This window comes from Chelonoidis abingdonii, chromosome 5 (genome assembly GCF_003597395.2).
Source record: "Chelonoidis abingdonii isolate Lonesome George chromosome 5, CheloAbing_2.0, whole genome shotgun sequence".
Classification (NCBI taxonomy): Eukaryota; Metazoa; Chordata; order Testudines; family Testudinidae; genus Chelonoidis; species Chelonoidis abingdonii.
The window spans coordinates 70,686,291-70,713,917 of NC_133773.1; the positions used below are offsets into that span (position 1 = coordinate 70,686,291).

The 27,627-nt window shown below is 41.0% G+C and overlaps 1 protein-coding gene across 2 annotated transcripts in view; it reads right to left on the reverse strand.

Annotated features, from left to right (window-relative positions):
* SPOCK3 (SPARC (osteonectin), cwcv and kazal like domains proteoglycan 3) overlaps positions 1 to 27,627 on the reverse strand; it is a 451,893-nt gene that overhangs the window by 93,634 nt on the left and 330,632 nt on the right. The gene's annotated exons all lie outside the window — the stretch shown is intronic.

Genomic DNA, 27,627 nt, shown 5'->3' on the forward strand with positions numbered 1-27,627 from the left:
AGAGTAAAGGGAAATAAGCCCCTTCCTACTTTGTGCAGCCATATTAGTATGGTTCCCTAAATCATAGTTCCAGGCAAAGAAGACTAGATTAAGAGTGCCACTGACATTGTAAAAATGGTGCCTGTCCAGATTTTCCATTATTTGTCTTACATCTTGCAATGCTCAGTCACAGGTATGACAAAATCCCTATGTAACGTCAAAGTTCTGAAGATACAGTAAACTATTGACACCAGCTCAGTAGATTTATTTAAAGTTCTGTAAAGATACAGTATTTTCTTCTGTTATGCTTCATGCATAAAGAATACATGTGGCTGCTCAGACTATATTGATTCTACCTGTTCTATATATGTTAATGATCAATAAGATAGCAAGGACAGCAATAGGAATCTATTTAAAATGTTTAACAATTCATACATTTCTATTAGTAACACAATAACCTACTCAAAATAAAGCCAGTATGTCATAGACAATACAATTTAATGTATTCCACATAGAGCCCAACTGAAAATGTCGCTATCTTCTACGATACAAAACTAAGCTGAAGGTTGCTTAGTTCTGATTTGTATACAATGTGTGTAAAACATGCTCAAAAATTATGGACGTTCCAACATTAACAATACTAAAACAAAAACCAGAAATGTAATTTCAAAAAAAGAAAGTAACATGGACAATACATACAGGTGGATAAAAATATAATCTTATGATCATTGTTTTTCTAATTAAAAAGTTAAACTCTTCTATATAGCTAGAAAAAAATAAGGTCACACTGATCCCATGAACCTTTTCAAACAAAGATCCGTTCTTGATTTTGGCCTGTAGGACCATCCGTAGGACGGTTTCACAATCTGATACTAGGAACAAATCTGTAGTCACCTAGTAAGGAGCTTTTGAGGGGTGAAAGAAGCAGAAAGAAAAAAAGATGATAGAGAATATTTAGTCCTCCAGCAGATGGATGGAAGATTTCCCTCTGCTCAGTCAGGTAAAGGAGATACAACCCCAATGTTTTTTATTTCAGAGGGTAAGTTCAAATGGCAAAGAAAAACAGGAGGAATTTTCTGAGGCATAAGCCAAAGTCAGAGAAGGTCACCAGAAGTCTATTCTCACACTGCCTGACTCATCTTCTATTTGGTTTGTTCCAGCTGAACCAAACTACATTACCCCGGTGGCTAGGTTCTCTGGCATTCTCTATAGTGACTGCTGACACTGCTTGGAAAGGGCTTTGACTTTCTCTTGCTAACTTCCTTCAAGGTAAGGGGTAGGAAGATGGCAACTTGGGGGAGCATAGGTATCTGTTGGAATGTAGGCCAGTGGGAACAGCAGCAGCTCAGGTTGTAAACTTAGTCTGTTATTTCCAGACACAAAAGTATTCAAACTCAGCCTCATCTCATGTTGATTTTTGTCAACTCTCTATACACCTAGTCTTTTCAATTTTGTCACGTTTAACTGTTCCCAGTGTTCATAGAGCAGGACAAACTGAGTGTTATTTTACAGAAATATATGAGAAAAGCACCCCGGAAGAAGACTGTTAGGGGAGATAAAAGAAACGGATCTCAATATTTTTGAATTTATGCTCAGCACTGCATAGATTCACAGGCAGTGGATTTTGGCGGAGGGGAAGAAGAGAGAGGGATGAGGGACAATTGGATCCTCCTCTCTTGCAGTCCTGAACAAGAGCCAGACACCCCACACTTGTGCACAGATCAAGGTCTACACAAACCCAGAACTCAGAGCAGCAACTAATCTCTCAGAAAAGATCAGGAAGAGATCAAAACACACCCTCTCCCTTCTCTGCAACAGCAAGCAAAGCTAGCTTGGCATTGAAAGAAATTCATCCTTTTTAAAAGGGCATAACTGCAAGCTTACTCGTCCTGTGCTTCCTAGAGCACTGGAAGGTATCTACTTCCGGGAGTTTCTACTGAGGCTGTGCAGCTCTCTACTATTTCAATGCAGAGATGGCATAGAACACATTACATTGTTCATAATGGTGGGTGAGAAAGTGTGGAAAGTTGCCAAATATTAAATTTAATATACATTTCTGTGCAAAATTTGCATTTTTTCATTTTTTAAATCTTGGAAATTCTTGTTGTTCCACCTTAATTAAACAACTACAAAGACTTGTGCATGTGTCTAATACCACTGTCTTTAATGGCACTATCCACTTAGAATTAGGCATATGCATAATTCTCTGCAGAGCCTAAATTAGACTTACTGTTTAAAATCTTGATAAAATGCAAAAGATTGTAATTCAAATAGTGTAAAATACAGAAGATTTCATTAATTAAGAGTGTTTTTTTCTTTTTTTTTTTTTGTCGTCTTCTGGTCAGAGATTTTAATGGGTGCCAAGACTTCAGTGTGCTCCATTCAAATAGGTACATATTTTTAAATATTAATAAAAATGCTCATCTAACATAATTAGAGCATGGGTCAGGGCTCTGAATTGCTGTACATTTAGTTCTTTTCACTAATGTTATTTAACCACTCCACTTCTATTCACAGTAATATGTGGCTATTCAACATCTTGACAGATGAAAGTAGACCAGACAAAGTCAGTCTATCAGTGGCACTTATTAAATGACAAGCCATCTCACAGTGGCTGCAGATCCACTCACCAGATAGAAGTTGAAGCACACTCTGCTTCCTGTGTTGCCTGTAGGCCTCAGCCTGGTCTCTCTGATGGCTCTTAAAGGTGATGGCACCATTCTTAACCTGGCTTCTCCAAACTGAATGACTTTGGGCAGGTTTCTCCCAGTTGTCAGTGGGATGCTGAATTTCTTGAGGTCTTGCTTCATCTTGTTGCTGTATGGGAGCTTTGGCCTTCCTCTGCATCGTGGGTGGTTCTTATGATGGCCACGGAGCACAGCCTTCATCAGACAATCCTGAGGCATGTGCTCCATGTGTCTCAATCAGTGAAGCCTGTGAATGTCCAGCATAGTCTGCACAGACTGCAGGTCGGCTCTCTCAAGGTCTCATTATTGGTGATCTGTTGTTTCCAAGTAACTCTGAGGATTTTTCTAAGACAGTGGAGGTGGAAACTGTTCAATCTCCTTGCCTGCTTGGAGTAGGTGACTCAGTTTTCACATCCGTAAAGGAGGGTACTGAGGACACAAGCCTGATAAACCAGACACCTGTGTGTTCAGGCTTAGCAATTTGTTGTTTCAAAACACATGAGGTAAGTTTGCTAAAGGTAACATAAGCTTTGCAGATTCTACATCAAGTTCCCTATCAAGGTTACGTAAGCTGGTAATAATTGAGCCAAGATAGCAGAAGTGATCCATGTTGTCCAGAGCTTCATTATTGACAAGGTACCAGAACTCCACCTAAAAATCTAACTATTTTCTTGATACTGATTACCATACCAAACTTGGCGCATGCATCAAAATACTTGTTCATCGTGACCTGCAGTTCATCAGATAATTTAGACATGAATGCAGCATCAACTGTGAAAAGGAAATCCTGAATAGTAAGCTGGGTGACGTGCCTTCTGTGCTGGAATCATCTGATGTTATTTATCTGATGTTAAACAAGCTGTTGGCCATCCTCATGAATTAGATGCCAGATTGATCATTTCCAAAGGCATACTTAAGAAGAATAGAGAAGATACCAAGCTAGCGGACACTAAGACACAGCCTTGCTTCATACCAGCATCAATACTAAACTTGGATGATGTTTCATTTTCATATTGGATGGTTGTCTTCGTTCTCTCGTGGAACTCTTGAATAGGGAAAGCACCTTTTGTGGACAGCTAATTTTCAACAGGATCTTATAGATGACATTCCTGCTAACCATGTCAAAGGACATTTGTAGGTCAATGAATGCTACAGAGAGAGGTGTCTGTTGTGCATGGTTTTTTTCTTGCAAACAAGCGCAATATGAAGGACATATCAGTCATGGAGCGTTCATCTCTGAACCCACTCTGGCTCTCAGGGTAGACTCAGCAAGGACTTGGGGTCTTTTCAATATGACCCTTGCAAGGACCTTGTCGACCATGCTGAACAAAGATCTCTCTTGATAACTGTTGCAGTCTCCTCTGTCCCCTTTATTTCTATATAGCGTAACTATCTTTGCATCTTTCAGTTCCTGGGGCATATGGGTTTCTTATGCAGAGAAGTGCATAGATGTCATTTGCAAACTTTTTCCCCCTTGCCCTTAGGAGCTCAGGAGGTAATTGGTCATTGCCTGCTGCTTGCTTTTCCAGTTGCAATCTCTTTGATAGCCTTCTCTACTTCTTCAAGAGTCAGTATTTGGTCCAGTTCCTGCACTGTTGGAAGCTGGGAAATGGCAGCTAAGGCAGTATCACAGACAATGTCATTCTTTCAACAGAGTTCTTTGTAATCCTCAGTCCGTCAGTCAAGCTGTTTTTGCCTGTCAGTCAATATGGTACCATCTTTTGCTTTCATGTTTTTGTTCTTTTACCAAGTGGACCAAGTACTCCTTCAATTCTGTTATAGGTACTATGGAACGTCCCTCTTTCAAAACAGATCTAAATAATTTTGCATAGGTTTTACCAGTATTTCTGGGCATATTCTCTGGTGCATTCTGAACCACAGCCTTAGCCTCCTTAAACTTGAGAGTTCTGAGCTTCATTGGTTGTTGAAGTAGACTTAGGAGAGCTTGCTTTTTCTTTTCTATAAGTGGGAGTAGCAGATGTTCAGATGCTGCAAACCAGTCAATGTTTTTTCTTTGTTGTTCCAAGGACATCCTTGACAGCAGCCAGCATCTTATTCTTAAAATTTTCTCCCAAGGGGTCAGAATCAGGTTGATCATTTTCAAAAACAAGCTCAAGTGCACACTGGAAATTTGTACAAGTGTCAGAATTCTTCATATTAGTGATGTTGAGGTGAGGTTTACCTTTTGACTTCACAGAACAGATCTTTTTAAGGATGTAATTGGAGCTTGGCCCTAACAACAGCATGATCAGTGTCACAATCAGCACTATGCATTGATTGAACATATAATATATCGTGAATGTTTATAGGATGGATCGGAATAAGGTTAAACTTATGCCATGATCCTGAGCAACGGTGCCTTCATGTGACCTTGCTGCAGCTGCTGATGGCAAAATAGGCATTTGAGACTACAATCTCAAAAGAGGCACAAAGTTGGCCGTTTTTGAAGAGGCTACCTGTGCTGTGTTTATCAATGATGTGTCCCCAGTGCTCCAAATCCTCACCCCCCACACACGCTGAAATCACCGAGAAGAGTGAGTCTGCTTTTTGTGGGAACACTCTCAACTATTTGTTCCAGCTGAGACCAAAACTCATTTTTTTATTGTTTGGAATAATCAAGTGTTGGGTTTTTTTATTGGACAGAAGGGTCAGGATTCTCAAGTTCACGTTCACATCTAGCCACATGATCCTCTCACTGATAGGTTCTGGAGGGGTATATGCACCGAGGACAAACTTCTTGACAGCAAATCCAACACTACCTATCCTTGGTTCATTGTCAGGTTTCCCAGATCAGCAGAAGTGATAATTTACTTCATCTAGTGATCCAATTTCCAAAAGCCTTGTCTCACTGAAGGCTGTAATATCAATTACGACTGTTTTCCAAAGTTCATAGTCTTCAAGGTCAAGTCCAGTTAACACAGTGCAAATGTTTCAACAAACAATGATTAGTTTAGAGCCACAAAAGAAGGAGGAAGAAAGAAGCTTCTTTATCTCATCTTATCTAGGGTCTTTCCCAGATTGGTGCAAGGAGGCCATCCCTAAATAGGGCTGCTTGGACAACTAAGCTGCTGCCAAAGGTCTGAGTCCTTCCCTATCAGAACAAGCAACCATCGAGCACAGACTCTTGATGTGCACACCTAAGCAAAATAAAGAAGGAAGGGGTTGCCAAAGGCCTTCCACCTTCTCTGCTGGCAGGAACTATAGAACTCCAATGGCAAGACAAAGATCAAGACCAGGGGGTGGTCAAACTTATTGGCCCTCCGAAGCACACACAACAATCTTCAGAAGTTCGAGAGTCGGGGGCACACCTGTTGGGACTTGGAGTTTCAGCCCCATGGGAGGTGCCTGACGGGACTCGGGGCTTCAGCCTTGCTCCTTCCCTGAGACCCCTCTTCCTGATGGGCAGAAGCCCACACACCTCACCATCCCTCTGCATTGCAGAGGTCCTGAGCTTCTCCACCCTGGTCTGGTATGTGGAGAATGTGGGGTAGGGTGGGGAGCTCCATGAACCGCACTTTAATGGTAAAATAACCACATGTGGCTCACAAACCACAGTTTGGCCACCCCTGGTCAAGATGATTGGGATAAGCCTGATGCAGCTTCTAGCCAGAACACTACTCTGAATTGAAAAAAGCACCCACCTTATCACAGCCACAACTACCCCATTTCTGGATGGGTATTGTGCCAAAACTGTGGATACAGCTGGCCAACAAAAACTCAGGCTCATCCATCTTTCTGGGGACATTTTCTACATCCATGGGTTTCCTCTATTCCACCCACAGGCACTCCATTGGAACTTCTCAAGGGGATACAGGTTTATTAACCAGTGCCAATCACCCACTGTTGCATCGCTGGCTACACAGTCTACATATTCAGTGGTAAATCCCACAAAAGGATTCAATTCTGCTTAAATTGTAAGGAACATATTCTTCCCTAATTTTCACATTCTGTAGTCATGGACAAATACAAATAGTGAGTACAAAGTGGGTGCACAACACTTCCCGTATTTTCCACTCAGGTTTGTGCTAGAATTTTACTCACTCTACACTAATTTTGCCATGATGTAAATAAATAATAAGGCAAAATCAGGCCATACATCTCCAGTAGTCCACAAGAAACATGGTGTCTTCATGAATCAAGAAATGAATTAATATGCATCCTGATATACAGTGCTGCCACTAAACTGATGTTATGAAGATGATTTAAATTCTTGTCCAAATCTCTTTATCTTGCTCCATAGGCTAGCTAGGGACAGAAATGGTGCAAAGACAATCCGTTGAGACCCAAGGAGGTCAGAGTTCCTTGCTTCCTTTTCAAACACCTATCTTTGGACAATACAAAATGCAAATACAGTGCTTGAAAAACTCCTAAGGGGTGGTTGATCCAATGGAAAGTCTGAGGATAGACTGCAAGAGGGAGAGACAGAATGGAGAGAAAACAGGGGGATGCCAAAGAAACACTTCCTCATAAGAAAAAAAAAGATCAATATTTCGATTATATTTACATCAGTGTGGTCTAATTTGACTGTATTGCAGGGCTGTTTTTTGTTTGTTTGTTTTTTTTTAAATCAATCTATGGAGAAAGACTGAATCTTCAAAGTACAATGAATAAAACTTTCAAGGCACTCACTGCTTGACTTCACAATATTCCTCATTTCTTATCTCGGGTTTACAGTTTAGTTGTTAATATCTCATCTAAATGTCTCCCCCTCCCACCTCACTTTATTATACAATTATAAGTCTCTTCTGTTGTGAAATGAAACTTGTTTCATTTTATTGATGAATGTATTTAGTCCTTTTTTCATCCCTTGATCCTCATTCCTTCTGAGCTCAGCCACCTGGCAGTTTCACCACGGCTTTAGTTGTATGTTATTATGGTGTTTAAACTGTTTGAATTTAGTATATTTAAATACAAGTGCAGACACTTCTGACTTCATAGTGATATACTGCAAAGTACCTTAAAAAAATCTCACTTTTATATAGAAATATAGTTACTACTATGTCAGAGCCTCTTGGCAGTACATTTCAAGATGTGATAAAGGAGGGATGGGAATAAGGGTTGAGGTCCAAAAGCAGGGATCCAGAGGGGGACACTGAGCAGAGAACCCAGACAGTAGCCACTACTCCTCTAAGGCATCCAGTGGACCAGTGGATGCAGCCCAGAGGAACTCTGCCCAGAGATGTGATTTCAGCATGGATCTGAAGTAGGCCCTGCAATCACGGGGCACCCTCCTCCTGTCCAGCTCCGTCTTCCTGGTATGCTGGACCGCCAACTTGGCCAGTGCCAAGAGGTCTCACAACTTCATGAGGACACAGATAGGGTGTACATAAATCAGGAGGTGCAGGGAAAAGTGCAGCCAGAAGGAGGAGGAGGTTCTAGAGGACCTGTAAGAGGGGCTGCAACCTAGTGCACTCAATGTAAATGTGCGCCAGGGTTCCTCTCTTGCTGCAGAAAGTGCTGAGGCTGTGCCAAGTACATGCCTGTGCTCGCAACTCCATGAAGGAGCCACCAAATAATATTTCTAGTGGGCCATGGGACCCGGGTGGAACATAGACTGGCCTAGGCCCAGGATTCCGCACCCTCCTTGGGTGGTAAGGGTCCTGCCACTTGCTGTAGGGGCAGGATATGAGAGTTTGGAATGAGTGTAGCGAATGAGGCAGAAGATTACATGAAAAGAATGCATGGTCTCATGATGAGTAAGGCAGCTGAATAATTCCCTGGATAACTGGATTCTATTCCTGCCAGAGTTCCTAAGCAATGCTGGGCAAGTAATGCCAAACTTTTCTTAGGGGGTTGCTAATTGTGTGTTCTCAAATTTTTTTGGTGCCCTTCTTAAGACCTTTGGGCCTGATTTGCACAAGTTCTGAGCGTTCACAACTGCAACTGAAGTCAACGGGAGCTGTGATGTGAACTTTTAGACCCATCATGTAGACCTATACCACTTCAGCTCACTAAACACCTGGTTGCAGTAATATGTTGTAATCTCCATCTGGATCAGCACTAGATAGGGATGAGTCACACTTTTGTCTGTGGATTTCACAGCTATTTGCTGAGAGCAGAGGAATGAAATCTCAGGGTCCATCTAGCCTTGGGAGGGGAATATGCTCTAGTCAGCACAGGCTCTTCTACCCATTCCATCATCTACTTGACTGCTTCTTCTCTATCCCTTCCAACCTTCCGCTCTCTCGCATGTCATCCCAGTCCCATACTCCTCTTCTAGCCAGTCCTAGTTACCACTCCTCAAGCCTCTCATTGCAGTTCCAGTCTTTTCCCAGCCAATCTAGTCTCCCCCTCCAGACTCTGTCCCAGTCCAAATCTCTGCCCCACCATTCCTGATTCCATTCACCTTGCATAGCCATTCCTACTCTCTTGCCCCCCAGCTCTTCATCCAATCTCTCTCTCTCTCTCCTTCTACTGACTTCACTCTTCCCCCACCCCACCTACTGCCTCCCAGTCTTCCTCTCCAGGTTCCTCATCCAAACTCAGTGTCCTCCCCATTTCCTCCATGGCTCCTTATCCTAGTGTCTTTGCCCCTTTCCACATTTATCTACCTGGATCCCAATCCCATTCTCCATATCCACCAAGTATCATCTTTCCCCGCAGCCTGCAGTCTCAGTTCCTCCCGAGGCTCCTTGTTCCATTCAACTCTCCTCACCTGCTCTGGCTCTTGTCTCCTCTGCATTTGAATTAGGCAGCTTCTTCCTCCATTCTGCCTGGACCAAGTAGGGTGTGTGCGCCATTGAGAACACAGGAAATGAAGGCACTCTGCACTCAAGTGTCAGTGCTTGGACCTGGCATGATCCCCAGCTAGGGTGACCAGATGTCCCAATTTTATAGGGACAGTCCTGATTTTTGGGTCTTTGTCTTATATAGACTCCTATTACCCCCCAAACCCTGTCCCAGTTTTTCATGTTTGCTGTCTGGTCACACTATCCTCAGCAGACCAGAATGGCAATTGCTGCTAAAGTCCTGCTCAACCCAGGACTGGAGCATGATCAGTGTGCACAGAATCTTTGGAGATTTTTAGCTTCAAAGGTCTAGCAAGTTTCTACTTAGTATATGCAAACTGCAGTTTTTTCCAAAGGCTTATTTCTTGATCAGTTTTGAGTAGATTACATGGCAAAAAGCAAATCACTGATGCAAAGGCCCCATTCCCAGTCAAGTTTCAGGTCCCTACTCCAAAGAACAGGGACACTAGAGAATTTCAAAGAAAATTTCACCTGAATTTAACACAGGAAAAGCCTGCATAGCCTTATTCTCAGAAGTGGCCAGATTATTTTGGCTGAAATTTTCCCAAACAATTCTGCCTGAGCCAAACACCCACAATGGAAAATTTCATCCCAAATGGTTAAAGATTAGCATACTAATGAGCAACTGAAAATGAGGTCTCTAAATGGAAAGCATCAAGTAACCTCGATAATGAATGGTGCTACCAGCCCCACCTATAAATTAAGATTTGTAAAGTCCTCTGATATTCTTTGCAGAGAAAGTTAGTGTTTTTTGTCTGTAATTAAGTCTAAGTTATTTAAGTTGCAAAGTCAAGCACTCAAAAGATAAGAAATGCCAGAATTAAAGTTGCCCACACAATGTTAATTCTGCCCCCATGCGCATATGCATTATGATGCAGTCTGATTACAGTATCACATAATATTTTTTCTGCACAACTCTTCCTCATCTTGTGCACAGTATGGACTGTGAACTTGATGTGAATTGAAATCTTATCGAAATTTCACTGTGTTGAGGCAAACAGGAACTCTTTCTAGAACATTAATATTAGCACATTAATGAAATACTTTTTAGATGACTGGTAACTAGTAATTACACAACTGCAAAAATGTTTCATGTTTGAAAGGTAGCTGTCATCTTTAATTGTAACTTATCTAGGTAATGAAACTTCTTTACAGGCCAGTAATTTATTATGTGGGAATTTATTTTAAAATTAAACAGGGCATTCTGTATAGTTCTAATAAGAAAATGCACTCATGAGTAATTCAGTTCAGCTTCAGCTGATACTTTCTAGTGCATATGTTCCAAATGTTAAATTGGATTACATATGTCTGCATAGCAGAATTATTTGTCAAAGTGAATAATCTTTAGTTGGAACTACTGACCACTCATGTGGATGATGAATCTAATGCTTGTCAGTGACAAAACTAGGGCAGAGAGAAGGGTACTCGTCCCCAGCTCCATGTCTATTCTCAGACCCTGCTCCTCAGCTCTAAACAAACTTTCCTGAATCTGGAGCTGGGGAATGAGTGATGCAGTGTGTCTGGAGCAGGGGAGTGGGAGACCCCTTAAGTCTCTGTCCCTCCAATATGCCTTAATTTACACACACACACACACACACACACACACTCCTTCCATACTCCTCTGCACTACCACCACCTCCAGCCCCCACTCTAGCCCCTAACAATTAAAATGTAAGCAATTAAACAAAGGGGCTGTGAGTGTACAGAGATTTGGAACATCTCCTCCAACCTCACACAACTGTTTTCCTCTAAGAAAAACTCACACTTATCCCACTCATGCTTCCTTGCTCCAAGAGTTGTGGAGTCGAATATGTGAGTATCTTTGGATGTTTTGACTGTACATTATGTGAATTGAGATCATTCTGAATATCAGTGTTGTATAAACTGGCAATTGTATCTTTAGCATTTATGTTGAAAGCAAATTCACTTTCGCAACCTTAACTTTAAGTAAAATTTTTAGTAGAATTTAGAAGTAATTATGCCTATATATAATTCTTATAAGAGCCATGAGAAATGCATGAATATTTTTAATATAAAGTTTTGAGCTAAAAACCTCACTTAACCAACTGGAAATAATCCTCTCGATATCATAGCATCAGTAGTACTTGGACATTATTTCCAATCGATGACGTTTCTCGCTCAAAACTTTACATTAAAAAAACATTAAATATGTTTGTGATGTTCTCAATGTGCTTATAAGACATACAGACATGTTTGTAGGTAACACACTTGATTAGTGTTTAGTGCAAAATTAGGAAAGATCATCTGATGCTGACAATAAACAAGTTTTTAGGCTTTAAAGCAGAATTAAAACTGTAAAAGTGTGTATTAAAATTAAACATCCTCCAAAAGTTTTAAAAAAATTTTAGTTTATAATCAGCATCAGCTGATGTTTCTTTTATTTTACACTAACCACTAATGCATGGTGCTACCTACTCATTCAATAAGAGTTTAGGTTAAAGCTATTTCAGCAGATTAGCACTACTGTAAAATCAAAAACAAACAACAAAAAACACCTGGGGGGATACAAGTAATGTTTTGACTCAGGAAAAAAAAAAAAAAAAAAGAACATGTGCTTTTGAACCAGGACCCCTAGCAATCAAAAGTCTATTGTGCTTGAAAGAGAACTGATGATACATTGCTTATAAAGCTATGACCCGGAGAAAGCAATTTACAATGCACACTGAAAATCTGTATAAACAATTCTCTTCCTGTTCTCAGGAAACTCATTCTCCTATATATCTCTTGGTCTTGCCAGCTTTCTTCAGCACAGTGTAGTGCAGCAATTTTAAAAAAGGGACTATAAAATCAGGTCACCTAGTTTCTAATGCCATTTATTGTGTCACCTTGAGGAAGTCACTTAATTTTAGGTCTGCTTTTCAAAGATATTTAGGCACCTAAAGATGTAGGTAGGTGCTTAGTGGGATTTGTTAAAAGGAAGGGGTCTTTTATATTGTGTTCAGAATGTTTGACTAAAATAATTTTCACTAGAAACACTTAATAAAGAAGTTGTTTTAACTTTAAAGTAGCAATAAAGGCATAATAAAGGCAAAATAATTCATAGTAAATATTCCCGTTTTATGCTTCCTGTCCCCCAAGTATAGCCACATCAATACAGTTATCCAGTAACTATCTAAAAATATATCCATAAGGTTGCTGTGCTTGGGGTATGTGTGATTATGTATTTTGCTCTATATTACACACAAAGAACTATGTTAAAGAATATTATTGAGGTTGCAAAGTCAAGCACTCAAAAGTTTAGGAGCAAGAGGCTGACATTTCGTATCCCAGGGTACGTCTATACTACCCGCTGGATTGGCGGGTAGTGATCGATTTATCAGGGACTGATTTATCGTGTCTAGTGTAGATGCGATAAATCAATCCCCAATTCCTCTGACATCTACTTCTGTACTCCACCATGGCGAGAGGCAGAAACGGAGTCGACGGGGGAAAGGTGTCAGTCAACTCCGCGCCATAAGTTGACCTAAGATATGTCGACTTTAGCTACACTATTCTTGTAGCTGAAGTTGTATATCCTAGGTCAATCCCCCCCGCCTCCCTGCAGTGTAGACCAGGCTGCAGTTTTCCCGACATCCCAAATCCAACAGCCCTTCCTCAACAGCCTCCACTCCCTGACTTCTTATCCCGACCTCCTCCCCACACACACAAGCAGATCTGGCTCTTCTCCCCTCTGCATCAGAACCACTGAGAGCACAAAAGAGTCTCTCTGCTCTAAGTCTCAGGCCCTGGACCCAGACCCAGCATGTCCCATAGCAGCCCCAAGCTGCAATTGTAGGTCAAGTCTTGCTCAGTCCCAAAGCTGGAGAATGTTCAGTCACACACAATCTTTGAGGGAATTTGGTTGCTAAAAATCTAAGGAGTCTTTGCACAGACCATGTGCAAATTGGGATTTTTCAAATGCTTATAACTTGGCCAATTTTCAAAGGGACTGCAAAAGGTACATACCAGGCATAAAGGCCATCCGACTGGCAAATTTCAAGGTCCTACTCCAAAGCACAGGGCCACTAGAACTTTCCAAAGAAAAGATCATTAAAAAGTTTTTAACATGGGCAAAAACAAGGGAATTTTCCCTACTCTAATTCTCAGAAATGGACTGCTTTCACTGAAAATTTCTTAAAAAAATCAGTCAAGGAAGATGGCATATATATGTAAACAGGTGAAATTATAAGCAACTGAGAACTGTGTCTTATAGTGCGAAGCATCAGGCACTCTGGATAATAAGTGGTGTTTCTAACTGCTCTCTTTCTCCCCTCTTTCAACCCCCACCCCAATAACAGAGGGAGAGAGAGACAGACAGACACACACACACGTATGTGTGAATTTGGCTTCTCAAAACATTGAACTTTTGTTAAAGTTTCTACTCAGGGCCTATTAAAATGTTTTATAATTCCACTTTTTGGTGTAATATACTTTCTCAAACTACACTCGCTGATTGCATTACTAATTAATCAAGTTCAATTTACCTAATTATCCCAAAGTTGAAATATTTATAATGTTATAAGTGAAGTAAAATATCACATAAAGGGCATGCTCATTAGTCTTTAATTACAGAAAAGTAATGCAAATACCATATACAGACAGGCTTAGTTAATCCATGCTTGGTTTCCCAGAGTCTAAGTGTCAAAAACATTTAAGTTGTGCTATATGGTAATCAGGAATGGTAGCTTGCAAACTGATTCATATTCAGGTCAAACATCGGTCAAGGCATGATCTGTCAACACAAAAAAATGTTTGTGTAGGTTCAAAACCTAGGAATTCACCGAGATACAGAAAGTGACATAATATCAGATCACGGGTCTTTGCTCTTTCTCCTTTGTTCTTTTGCAATTCTAAAAATCTGTGTCAAAGTTTACTTTAATTTAATATACTAGATATTTAGCTTATTTATACGTGCTCCTAGATACATAGGATTCACTTCTTCCAACAGAACCAAGGGTTGTTTTACAGAGTTCTGTGTGATTAATTTGTTTTCATCCTGCTGGGCATGAAATCCCCTACAGGTGCAACAGGTGAAATTTTAATACTCCAAGGCATGTTCTTCTCTACATGGTTTATGAATAACTCCTCTTGAAGTCAAGGGGAGATATTCATATTATTTGAAGACAGAATTGATCCCAAGGACTGGATCTGAACTGCCCAGTAATTGTTTCTGGTATTTCACAACTTAAATATGTCAAATATTTTGTCTCCAAATTTCAGACAAAACAAAACAAACTCTTTCACTCACCCCAAGAATCTGTCCCAACTTCTCTTACATTTCTTCAAATCCTTGTGACTCTTACAATTCTTATTCTGTATACTTATTCTATGTTCCTTCTGAACCCCCTCATTACATTTTTATGGATTTAATTACTCTGCTTTCAGAGTAATTCTGACATATTTCTTTCTCACCCAAGGGGGTATCAATATATTATAATTAGGGAATGACCAGTCCCACTGTGGCCCCAGAACTAATGCATTCTGGGCTTCTACAACAGAGTGCACTTAAAGAGCAAGTTAACATAAATTATCCTATGTTAACTTTATACTATTTACTGGGGAAAGTTTGTTTATGAAACAAAAACAGGCCTAGAGGCTAGCTTCCCATAAAGAAAGGAGATAGGAGCAGACCAGCTGAAATGTCCCTGGAACATAAGTTAACAGGCCAGGTAGCAGTGCTTAGAAAATAATGGAATTGAAAGGTTCTTCTCCCTGCCAGAAATCAGCTGAAGTTAGGAAAGAACCTTCCTACAGAAAATGATTACATGTATTACAGGAATCCTGGGCTTGTTGGAGGGAAGGGGACCTGTGAGGAAAAAGAAGTCACAACCATAGTCCTCTTTCAGCTTTGTGATCCTGAGTTTCACCCAAATGTCTACACTGCAATTTTACAGCCCCATAGCCTGAGTTCTGCACGCCTGAGTCAGCTGACACAGGTCAGCTGCAGTGTTTGATTGCAGTGTAGACATACCATATGACAGCATGACTAGTTCACAGGAAGAGCAGAGTTTTAAATGACTGGCATGGTGTTTGATGTTGACTCTTGAAACTAAACAGTATCTCAAGTCCTCACTAAGTGCTGATGTGACCTACATGAACAGTGTATAAGAATATTTTGCTTAGAAGTTGAACTCTTTGTTCTGTTTGATTTCTAAACTAATTGCAAGTTCTAATAAATTTTAATTTGAATAATTACATTTTCTCTAGTCATTTTTTACCTTATTTGCACTTCTGTAGCTTTTCAGATGCTTAATATTCCATTAATTGTTACAGAAAAACAAACAAGACAGCTCAATAATGTTAAATGTGTCTTCTTTTATGCTCACTAGATATACACACATTGTTTTAAGACCTTTCCTGAAGGGAAAAATGGAATTAACTGGAGAAATTAAAGATTATTGAAAAAGTGCAGTACATGAAAACCCACAGAAATTACAGCTCTCCATAAAGCTATGAAACACAACAGAGACAATCTTAGAGTAACAGAACTTAATTTAGAGGTCTATTCCTTCTTGATGAGCACACATTTAACTCCCATTAACATTAAGAGGAGTCAAGGAGGAACATCAAAGAAAAAACTGGTCTCTCTGATTCAGTACACTTGAAAGTGATGTTTAGTTTAAATGAACAAACAAAAACAAACATTAAATTGGCATTAAGAAAATTACAGAAAACAGCAGAAGCAAGGCAACTCAAAAATGAGATTTTTTGTCTGTTTTAATGCACCACATTGTAGCTACATATTGCAGCTGTAGGGTGAATTCAGGAAAATGACCCCTTTACACACCCAAACACAACTGTTGGCCACAGCATACAGGTGACAGGAAGCAAGTAATACACAGCCCTCTTAAAGAACCAAATCATCCAGTGGTATTCAGAATCCCATACAGAATGGCCAGACCTTAGGAGGTGAATGTGCTTTCATTTCTGCACAAAACTTCAGCAGTCTGGAAGAGGTACTAAAGAGACAGAAGCTATGTGCAAAGCCCATATATGAGGGCATGGCTCTCCCACTGCCTCTGGGACATCAGAGTATTCAAGACAGAAAGGAAATGTGTGAATCTAACAATTCAGCATCCCGATATGCAAGTGAAAGGAGAAAATATCATGTGTCACAATTTTTCTCTTTTAATAATAAACTTCTAAAACTTTTTCTAGGTTAATAACTGCCAGATCTTACTCTGGCCCTCTCCTTGAGGCCCTGATCCAGAAAAGTCTAAATTTACGTTTAAATACTGTGCTGGACCAGGGCCTAAAAAAATCATCTTCCTTACAACTTCACTCATTTAAAAAAACAACAACAACAACAACAACAAAGTGGCTGAATTTCTATCCTCTCTGCTTCTTTCTCCCATCCTCACCTGAATCTTCAACTTCTGTCTTGTTCTTTCCCTTGTGTCTTCTTCCCTTTTGGCTACATGTAAACATTTGGGATCCCTTTGTTGAAAAATACATATCTTATTTCTTCCTTCTCTCCTACTATCTTCACTCTCCCGAAGTCATGGTCACTAATGAACTGCTCCTTATTAAGTCTGAATTAGACTTCTCTATTATTCCTGATGTCCCTGCAGCCCTTGACACAGTTAATCATTATCTTCTCCACTGCTTTCTTGGGTAACTGTTCCATTGCTTTCTTGGGTTCTGCACTCTCCCAGTTCTCCATTTAGCTCATTGGTTTGAGAATGTCCATTTCTGGCTCTTGACCCTCCCATATCCATTTTTCTGTTAGCTTGGAGTCTGTCCATGCTCCCCTCCATGCCCTTATCTGTTACCATATAATTGTGCTAATGGAGGCTATTATATTTAGCCATGCTCACTGGTTTAACTGTGTCTAGTTATAGTTAAAGTTCTCCAGGAGGCGGCAGTCTTATCTATTCTGAAGGTCTGCTGGCAAGACAAAGTGTCAAAAACTAACATATTTGAAAGAGCAAAACCAACCAGTATCTAGGCAATGATCATGAAAGCTCATGGACACATCATGTTGTCAGAATGGATGATGACAGTCTCCTGAAAGCAAGTCTTCTTTAGTGAGCTGAACTTGGAAAGCACAGGAAAGGTGGTCAATTTAAATATTTCAAAGACACACGTAAGCAGTACCTCAACTCATGTGGCATACATACCATTAACTTCAAAGACACAGCCACTGCATGGAGAGCAACTATCAATAATGACGAAATACTTTAAGATACACTGATATGAAAAACTGACTCAAAAGGGGCCAAGCACAATGTCAAGGCTCCATTGGGACCTTGTACACTCCTATATGACATCCACTCCTCACAGATTGGCCTATGCAGCCACAAGAGAATACAGGAGATGTCACGACATCATCCCCTGATACATGGACAGCCACACAGTTAACAGAAGCTATTACATTTAGCTGTGCTCACATTTAGCTGTGCTTGTGCCTGATTATAGAGCTAATGTGCAAAGTTCTCTAGGAGTCAGTGATTCTAATGATGCCATTTTCAATATTGATTTGAAATTGATGAATATAGATGAGTCAAAGCTACTGTATTCAACCAAATTCATATCTGGTGAAACCCCATTTCTTCCACTAGTGATAAATTTGGTCCAATATGTCAGTTTGAGAAATGAATGCTATCCATTAATATATTTAAATCTGAACTTTAAGTAATATGATTTTTGTTGTTTTGAAAATCCTGTTTCACAGTTACTACACAAATAAAGGTTTCCATGAGATGATAGTTAACATGTCTGAGCCCTGTATAAATGACTGTATCGGTGCATCACTGCCGATCACTGCTTCACTGTTGATCATTGCTCTGATATGGAAAATGCTTAGGAAAATTATCCTCTCTCCTGCCTGTCCCATTTTCTTGTTGTCTTGCCCGTCCAGATTAAACTGTTGTTATTCTGAAGAAAATGTATTATTAATTCTTTCACAAAGTCAATAAAATATATTTATATGAAAAAGAAAATCCTGGGTTTAGACTGGATTACATTTTCATAAGGAGAAAAAAATCCATAAACATCTCATTCATTTAGTGAACTACTGAACTATCTATTTAGAGTTTTTTTCTGGCTGATCAATTAAATATTTTGCATGAACAAGCAAAGCATTTTTTTTAAAAGAATGACATCTGGTTTCAAATACCATCCTTGCTAGTGTAGCTGAGTTAACACTTGGCCCTAGTCTAAGCTATGTCTGGCTGACCCCATGGAAAGGTAAAACTATTATAGAAACTATAAGGCAAGGTACCATTGTCAATGAAGCTATGATTTTGTTCTGTTCAGTGGCAGCAATTATTTACTTTGGGATAAATTTCACAAGAGCAGATCAGGAAACAGAAATCTCAGTCACTATAATCAACCCTCTTCTATTTTAGATCCAAATAAAGTGGTTTATCCCCAGTGTGAAACCTCACAATGAATAATCATGGTACATTATTCTTTGATCTTTGCAATCACCACCCACCTGTTGGAAAATCTCTGAGACTTCACAACATAACCAGGATGATATGGCAAAGATGTAGGATCTGGTGAAGAGCCACTGCTGGTACCAGAGGCTACAATGAAACAAGCCAAAAAAGCACATCTAAGGGACTTTGAGATTTTACAGCCTGTTCTTTTGCCAGTACAAAGAGCTAGTAAACAAATAACTAATGTAGAGGAAAATCTTGATAGAGACAGAAAAGAAGGAGCTGGTAAGAGATGCTAGATCTGGAATCATCAGTACAACAGATATGTAGAATGAATGTCTGAAAGACACACTGGCTTTTCCCTGTCCATAACACACTAATATTTGAACCCCACATCCCATCAGTTTCAAATTTTTAGGGAATGTTCTAGGCCTCGGTAGCCAGAACCATATTGATTTTGGTGAAAACTGGACAGCCAGAAGGAGGAAATAGAGAACGTAGCTCCTTAAGTTTGGTTAGAAGACCCAGCAGCTTCAATCACCAGAGGTCAAAGAACCAGTTGATGGCAGCCATTACCACCTTCCAGAATAACAATACTCACATTTGGCTCTGACCATCTTCCCAATACAATTTAAAATGTTGGCACTCTGAATGACTTATCTCCCAGACAGAAGGAAAATAAATAAGAATGGTGAGGGAGAAGGAGGCACACACAAAGCCCATAGCATGGTGGGGACGGACACAGAGCTGATGGCTTGGGGAGAAGGAGAAATGTGAGGAGACACATGGAATCACTGATGGAAGGGAACATGGGGTCCCTTTCATGGGATAAGGGGGCAATGAAGAAGCACATGGAGCCTCCACCATGGAGGTAGAGAATGGGGGACAATGGTATGGGGGGGAAGGGGGACCACGTGTACCGGTGCCGGAAGCGTTTCCCTAGCAGTACACATAGGGGAGCGCCCTAGTGACCCCTGGAGTGGTACCTCCATGGCACGCTATAAGGGGTGGTGTGTGCTCCCCAGACCCTCAATTCCTCCTTGCCAGACAACCCGACAGAGGGGAAGGAGGGCGGGATGTAGAATAGACATGAGTAACATCTCGAAGAACACCAGTTAAGGAAAAGTTCTTTTCTTCTTTGAGTGATTGCTCATGTGCATTCCACAATATCTGTTGAAGGTGGGAATGAGTTCACAAACTCTCGAGACGGAGAACGGCCCTGCTGAACCCGGTGTCCTCTCTGGTCTGAGAGACAAGAGACACAATCTCATAATGGAAGGTGAACATGTGAACTGAAGACCACGTGGCAGCCCTACAAATGTCCTGAATGGGGACATGGGCCAAAAAGGCAGCCGACGAGGCCTGCGCCCCCTAGTTGAGTGCACCTTCACAATGGCGGAGGGATTCCCACTAGGTCATAACAGGTACAGATGCATGAGGTGATCCAGTTGGAGAGCTGCTGAGTGGAGATCGGCCGACCTTCCATGCGCTTGGCCAAAGTGATGAACAGTTGTGAGGACTTTCTGAACAGCTTAGTCCACTCCAGGTAAAAGGCCAGAACCCATCGCACATCCAATGTGTGGAGGCGGTGCTCCTCACTGGACACATGGGGCTTGGGGCAGAGGACCGGCAGAAAAATGTCCTGACGGGATACCACTTGCGGAAGGAACGAAGGGTGTGAGTGGAGCTGGACCTTATCTTTATGAAACAGTGTATGGGGGCTGAGAGGTCAGGGCCCTGAGTTTCGTGACCTGCCTAGCCGATGTGATCGCAAGCAGGAAGGCCACCTTTCATGAGGTGTGTGACCAGGAGCACATGGCTAGTGGCTCAAACAGGGGCCCTGTGAGACGAGCCAACACTTAGGTTTAAGACCCACTGCAAGAGTGGAGGACTAACATAAGGGAAGAGATGATCCAATAAGCAGATCAGGGCGGCCACTGGGGAAGCGCCCCATTTGTCCACCCATCTGGAAAACCAAGACCACTTTGCCAAGTAGGCTTGGCACGTGGAGGGTCACCTGCTTTCTAGGAGGATGGACTGAACCCCTTCCGACCATGTCCTTTCCTCCTTACCTAACCATTGAGCAGCCTGCCATGAGGTGGAGTGGCATTAAGTTGGGGTGGAGGCGGTGGCCCTGGTACTGGGAGAGCAGGTCGAGGCGGGATGGCAACAACCATGGTGCAGTGACTGCCAGGCCCATGAGGGTCCTGTACCAATGCTGCCTGGGCCAAGCCAGGGCAATCAGAAGGACCCAGGCCTTGTCCGCCTTTATCTTTCCCAGGACCTTGCCAATCAGCAGGAATGGGGGAAAGGCATAGAGAAACTGGCTTGACCAGGACAGGAGGAAGGCACTGGAAATAACGCCCTGTCCCAGCCCCCTCTGGAGCAAAACTGGGGACAGTAAACAGTTCTGCCAAGTGGCAAACAGGTCCACCTGGGGAGTTCCCCACACTTGGAAAAGTCTGTGCCCCACCTCTGGGTGGAGAGACCTCTCGTGCTGAGAGGAGAAGTCTCTGCTCAAGCAATCCGCTCACGCGTTCCGGGCACCCAGCAGATGTTATGGGCTATACAGAAGTCCCACAGCATGAGAGCTTTGCGGCAGAGGGCAGAGGACCAGGCCCCACCTTGCCTGTTGATGTAGAACATCAAAGCTGTGTTGTCTGCGAGGACCCTGACCATCCAGCCCTCCAAGTGCGAGTGGAAGGCCATGCACACCAGCCATATTTCCCTGAGCTCCTTGACGTTTATATGGAGGGTCAGATCCTGAGCTGACCACAGACCTAGGATCTGAATGTTTTCCACATGGGCCCCCCATCCCAGGTATGATGTGTCGGACACCAGTTTCAGCGACAGGGCCCTGCCCCTGAATGGGACCCCTTGGAGCATGTTTCTCAGGGAGGACCACCACTGTAGGGAGGTGATCACTGGCTCGGGCACGGTGAAGACTTTGTCCATCCTGTCCCTGGCCTGGGGGAACTCCAAGGCCAACCAGAGCTGGAGGGGTTTCTGGGCAGGGAGGAAGTAAGCTGGAGGGTGCAGCCCTGACAGACGGTGTTGAGGACCCATCAGTCCGAGGTTAGCTGTGACTACTCCAAGAGGAAAGCACATAACCGACTGGAGAAGGGATTCTTTACTTAAGGTGGAACCCTGATGAGAACTGGCAGGGCACCCTTGGGTGTCCCATCAAAACCGTCTTTTTTCTGCTTGCTTGCCCTTGGAGGACCCAGGCTGGGGGGCAGGGACTCGCATCGCAAAAAGACTACTTAGAAAACATATGGAAGGATGATTTCCTCAACATATTCTTAAGCCTCTATTAGACTACAATTATAATCAATGAGAAGAGAATTGGTGTGCTGTACTGTGATACTTGATGTGGTTTGGAGGGCCCATGCTGTATCTGAGAAGCAGTCTCATGGTTCAGATATGAGTAGTTGTGGCTGAAGGCAGCCATTGATCCTTCAAATTTTTTGATTTGGCCTGACCATAACGTCAATTTAGAGATGACGACTCCAGTTAGGATGTTTCTACTGCCCTGCAAGGACAGTAATCTGCTTGTACTGCTGCAAAGGTCATTGCATTTGAAGTCAAGGGAAATTAGAACTTCAAACCGGAATGTTAATAAAAAGAATTGTTTTTACACTTCCTACAAGTGCCAGCATGAATGATCCAGGTGCAGAGGCCTGCCTAGGATATGTCTGCTTTGATAGCCAGGGGGTCTCATCCTAACCAATCTCATGGGCAAGGTGGATTCTGGGGAGGTCTGATTGTTAGTTGACTTTCAGATCTTGGTTAAATACTTGGGGATTCACCAGCAGATGAATAAACTGAGCTGGACCAACTTCCAGGCATCAGATCTTGTTATACCATGTATACTTACAAACTGTGATCAAATCACCCCGTAACCTTCTCTCCTATAAGATAATTATATTGAACTCCTTAAGTTTATCATTATAAGGCATGTTTTCCAGTCCTTAAATCATTCTCACAGTTCTTCTCTAAAATTTTGCAACATCTTTCTTGAATTGTGGACACCAGAACTGGACACAGTATTCCAGTACTGATCACACCAGTGTCAAATAGATTGAATCATCTCTATCCTATTCGTTTTTTTCATAATTTTGATGGATATCAGTTTATTTTAAAACATTTTTAAATTTTTTATTGATTTAAATTTTTCACAGTTGTGTAAAATAATTTTAAGCTTTTTTATTTTTATCCATTTAAACTTTCACAGTTGTGGGAAATTATGGGGAATAGGAGAAGAATTTTTTACTGAGAACGCATGTTTTGATTGAAAAAGTTAAAGCTTTATAACCATTCAACACAAACTGAACATCACATGTCAAAACATACAAGGTAAATATCTACTCTAATTAGTTCTCAAGCCATTTTTTATTATTTTCCCCACATGTAAATTTTTATTATTATTACTGATGAAAACATTTTGTCATTGGTTTGTGTGTGAACAATGAAACTGACATTTACCAATACAAATCTAATCCTTCCACACCTACTTATCACCCAATGCATTAGTATTTTGGGCCACAGCACTGCACAGGAAGCTCATATTCTACTCTTGGGGGAATTCTGCATCACTGAACATGCATAGAATTTGTGTCCCCCACAGATTTCTTTGCTTCCCTGTAGAAAAAAATGACTTCTGATGGAAAAGCAAAGGGAAGCCTGCAAGAGCAATCACATGCCCTGGCAGTGCAGGCAGGTTGATTCAGGAACCCACAACAGCCAGGAGAGAGAGACAGAGAGAGACAGACAGGCACCATCCCTCCTGCTCATTATTGCAGCACGCTTGGCATGGAGAGGTAGAGCTTTGGGGTGTTTCTGCTCTGCACCACTTTTACTTCCTCAGAATATAGCAGCCTGCCTGCTTAGTGAATTTTTCCTGTTACCTTTTTTGAATTCCCCCAGGAGTATAAAACAAGTGTAAAAGTTTTAAGGCTCCTTTACATTGCCTGAGTGGTGTCAAGGGCATTATGGCCTTATAAATGTTTAAGATGCTTTAGTGACTAAAACTGGTCCAAAGTTTTGGACTGAAAAAAATTCCTATCAAAATGTGCTCCATGAACTGTTTGGTACTGACCTTTTGGAGATGGTCACTAGTCAATATAATTTGTGAGTTTGACTCCACAGCACTCACTTGCTCTTCAGTTGCCTATGACATAACTCTGAGCATATGGCATTTGTTGACTAATAACTACAAATAAAGGGTAAAACCTAGCTATATTACTATTAGAGAAAGGGGGTTTGGAGATTTCCTCCAGTGCTCCCCACTCCCATTCTCCATCCTTTGTATTGTAGTTTAAATATATCACCAAAATAATTGAAACTGGTGTGATTATATTGCCTTACTTTGACAAATAAAATATGCAGAATTTTGCAGAATCTTAAAATATTGTGCACAAAATTTTTAATTTGTTGGTTTAGAATTTTTAATATTTTGGCGCAGAATTCCCTTAGGAGTAATATTCAGCTGATTATCCACTATAACCTCCAAATCTTTTTTCAGAGGCATTGCTTCTCAGGATATTACCTCATCCTACAAGCCGGTATTTGGCTATACTGAAATGATTATGGTTTGTTTGTACTCAGTTTGCCAAATGATCCACATCACTCTGCATCAGTGATCTGTCCTCTTGTCTACCACTGCCCTAACCTTTGCGTCATCTGCAAACTTTCAGAAATTTTATGTTTTCTTTCAGATCATTGATAAAAACGTTAAATAACATAGGGCTGAGAACCTATCCCCACGTGACTCCACTAGATATACGCACACAAGATTATTGTTCATTTACAATTATATTTTGGACCTATCGGTTAGCCAGTTTTTAATCTATTCAACATGTGCCATGTTGCTTCGTATTGTTCAAGTTTCTTAAACAAAATATTGTGCAATATCAAGTCAAATGACTTACAGAAGTCTAAGCTTAGCACATAAACACTGGTATCTTTATCAATCAAACTTACAATCTCTTTAAAAATATATTGTTAGTTTACCAAGTTTTAGCAGTAATTGACCCAGTGTGGGCCTTCTGTGTTTGTAAAAAACAATATAAATGCCTGAGAACTAAGGAAGTCAAGTGCCAGCATTACCATAGAAATATGAGAGCACCTCTCTCTTTCAGAACAGTCTGGGCAGATTTAATACAGTCTCTTTTTCTTTTTTTTGAGGGAGATGATCAAAGATTTGTAATTAATTTCCATATATATGTAAATATATCTGAGAAAAATCAGCTTCAGTTTGTACGTGCAAGGCCTATGGCCAGAAGACTGCACAATCTGAGAAACTGTTAAGAACACTATATCCCTAGAGTTTTTACCTGTCCTGGTGACTATCATGATCTGGGTAGACATCTTTCATACTAGGAAGGTTGTTTCCTGATCTGACAATCAGGCTGCGGCCTACATTATTAATAGCCACTCAATCAGATTCTCAGAGTGTGACATGTCTTATGTGTGCTTATATGTCACTGTTTAAAATGTAACAATTATTCCACCACGTCCTTGGTACTGATAACAGCATTACTTTTCCTCATTTTCCGTTGGACAGGTTTCAAGACCTGGCAGCAGGTTACAATGCAACCCAAGTGAAGGCCACATACATTGTGGATTTTTGGTTCCAGACCTCACAGACTCAGAGAAATCTATTACCACAGGGACCGCAGGGCATACAAAGCTGGTTTATTCTAATACACCACATTTTGGGTAGGTTCCAGCCTCCCCTCATGTATGTCTCATCTCCAAGCAATAGAAGGTTCTGTCCACTGTGCTGCTGGTTCACAATAGACTTTCACCTATAATGAGTGCCTCCTACTTAGCCAGAATCAAATTCTCCTGTAGAGTCATGTGGTTTGTGGGTCCATGCAAGGGATTTCTCATTCACTGGAGGGTTAGTTACATTCACTGTCCTCTAGGACAACATAAAGTGTCCACGTACACAAGGATAGTTGGTGTTCAGCAGGGTGTACACAAATGGTAAGGAAAAGGGTCATGTTTCGTATGTTTTGATTCAAAGCACCCCTAACTTGGAATGATGGGGAATGGGTTCCTGAGGGTAGCCTGCTTGATCCTACATTTACCCAAAAGAGACTGGCTTGCTCAGGGGGCCATCAAATGAGGTAACAATCGGACTTATGGGAAAGGGCCCTCTGGGCATTTATATTATTTTTTGACAAGCCTGAATGGAGGATCAAGACCCCACTATGCTAGGGCCTGTATAGAGAGAGAATGAAGAAGACAGCATTTTCTTTGGCATCACTGGCAGAATGAAAGTTTGGAGGAGATCGATGACAATACAGCAGCTTCATATGGAGTAGAGATCTCAGATCCCTGCATGTCTTTTTAAAAAAAAAAAAAAAAAAAAGTGAAGTGGAGGACACTGGGAACAGGAAGTGAGGCAGCTGGGGAGGGGAGAAAGGGGTAGCAGAATGTGATGGAATAGTATAGAGGCAGTTTTTTGGGACTATATTGTGTGGCAGGGATATTTGGCTTCAGTAAGCACGTTTCCAGTTTGTCCTTTCAGGGTTAGTCTAACATGCAGCACCAGGTGAGGTCTGAATCTGCGGTATAATCCACTGAGTACACAAGTGGGTGGCTGGCAGATAAGGAGGTTCACAGATTAGTTTGGGATTGAGGATATAGCTCCAATCACAATCAATGTAATATTGGTCAAGGAGAGTATAAATGGGGAAGATCTCTAAATTTCTGTAAGAATTTGATGGAATGAACTTTTATCTCCTGTCTTTTACAAGACCTTCTAGATGGTAAAGTTTCAATACCTATCAGGCTGGACTAGGTGGGTGCCAGAAGATTTATTTCTTACAGATTATGTGGCCTAGCATTAAATCATATTATTTTTGTCTGTGTCTCATTTACTGCTGTGTCTACTCCAATACAGTTTCATTAAAAAAAAATATATATCAGAATGGAGGAAAGTGGTGGTTTATTCTTATTAAGAACTGCATGATGGATCTGTGCTCAATCAGACCCATGTGAAGTTGTTTCTATTTACTGTTACCAAATAAAGGGGTCAATATTTAAACATTCTGACAGTTAACCCCTCTACAAGATACCAGTTTGTACTAATATGAATCAAATAATCCTACAGGTTCTGCAGATTGAATACTTACACAGCTTTACTTTATCATCTTTTCTGAACTGGAAGAGAAATACCAACAGCTCAAACATGTCTGAAAATGTCACATGAAGTTGATTAAGTAGATGGGATTCAATCAATTTCACATTTATCATAGGGTACACCAGAAAGTTTAAACACCTCTACTTACTTTTTATTTCCAAAGACTCCTCCAAATAAGCTTTTTTCCTACCCTCAACATTAAGGCATGTGGATAGCTTTACAATATAACAAAATCTATTTCTAAAAATACACTCTCACTAACTAAAAATGGCACTGGCCTTAAAATGGAAATCATTAAATGTGGTAGGAATGAAGTTAAGCATGTAGAAAGTTAGATTAGTGTAAATTTATAGAACAAGTGGTTGTGATTTTCACACAGTCAAGAACATAATGAACATATTCATTGCTATTAACTTACTGAGTCACATTTACACCTCTGGTAACTCCAAATCATAACAACAGAAGGTTAAAAAAATCACTTTGTATATATATTATATATGTACATACACACACACACACCCCCGTTGATTATCTATGTGCAAAGCATCATCAGGAGTCCATTCCTATCTTTCAGACATTCTGGATATCTTTTCTATTTCCTTTCTCTTTGATCTCCCCACTCAGCCCCAAACAGTTAGGACCCATTACATTTTTGAAAAAAATAGTATTTAATCTTA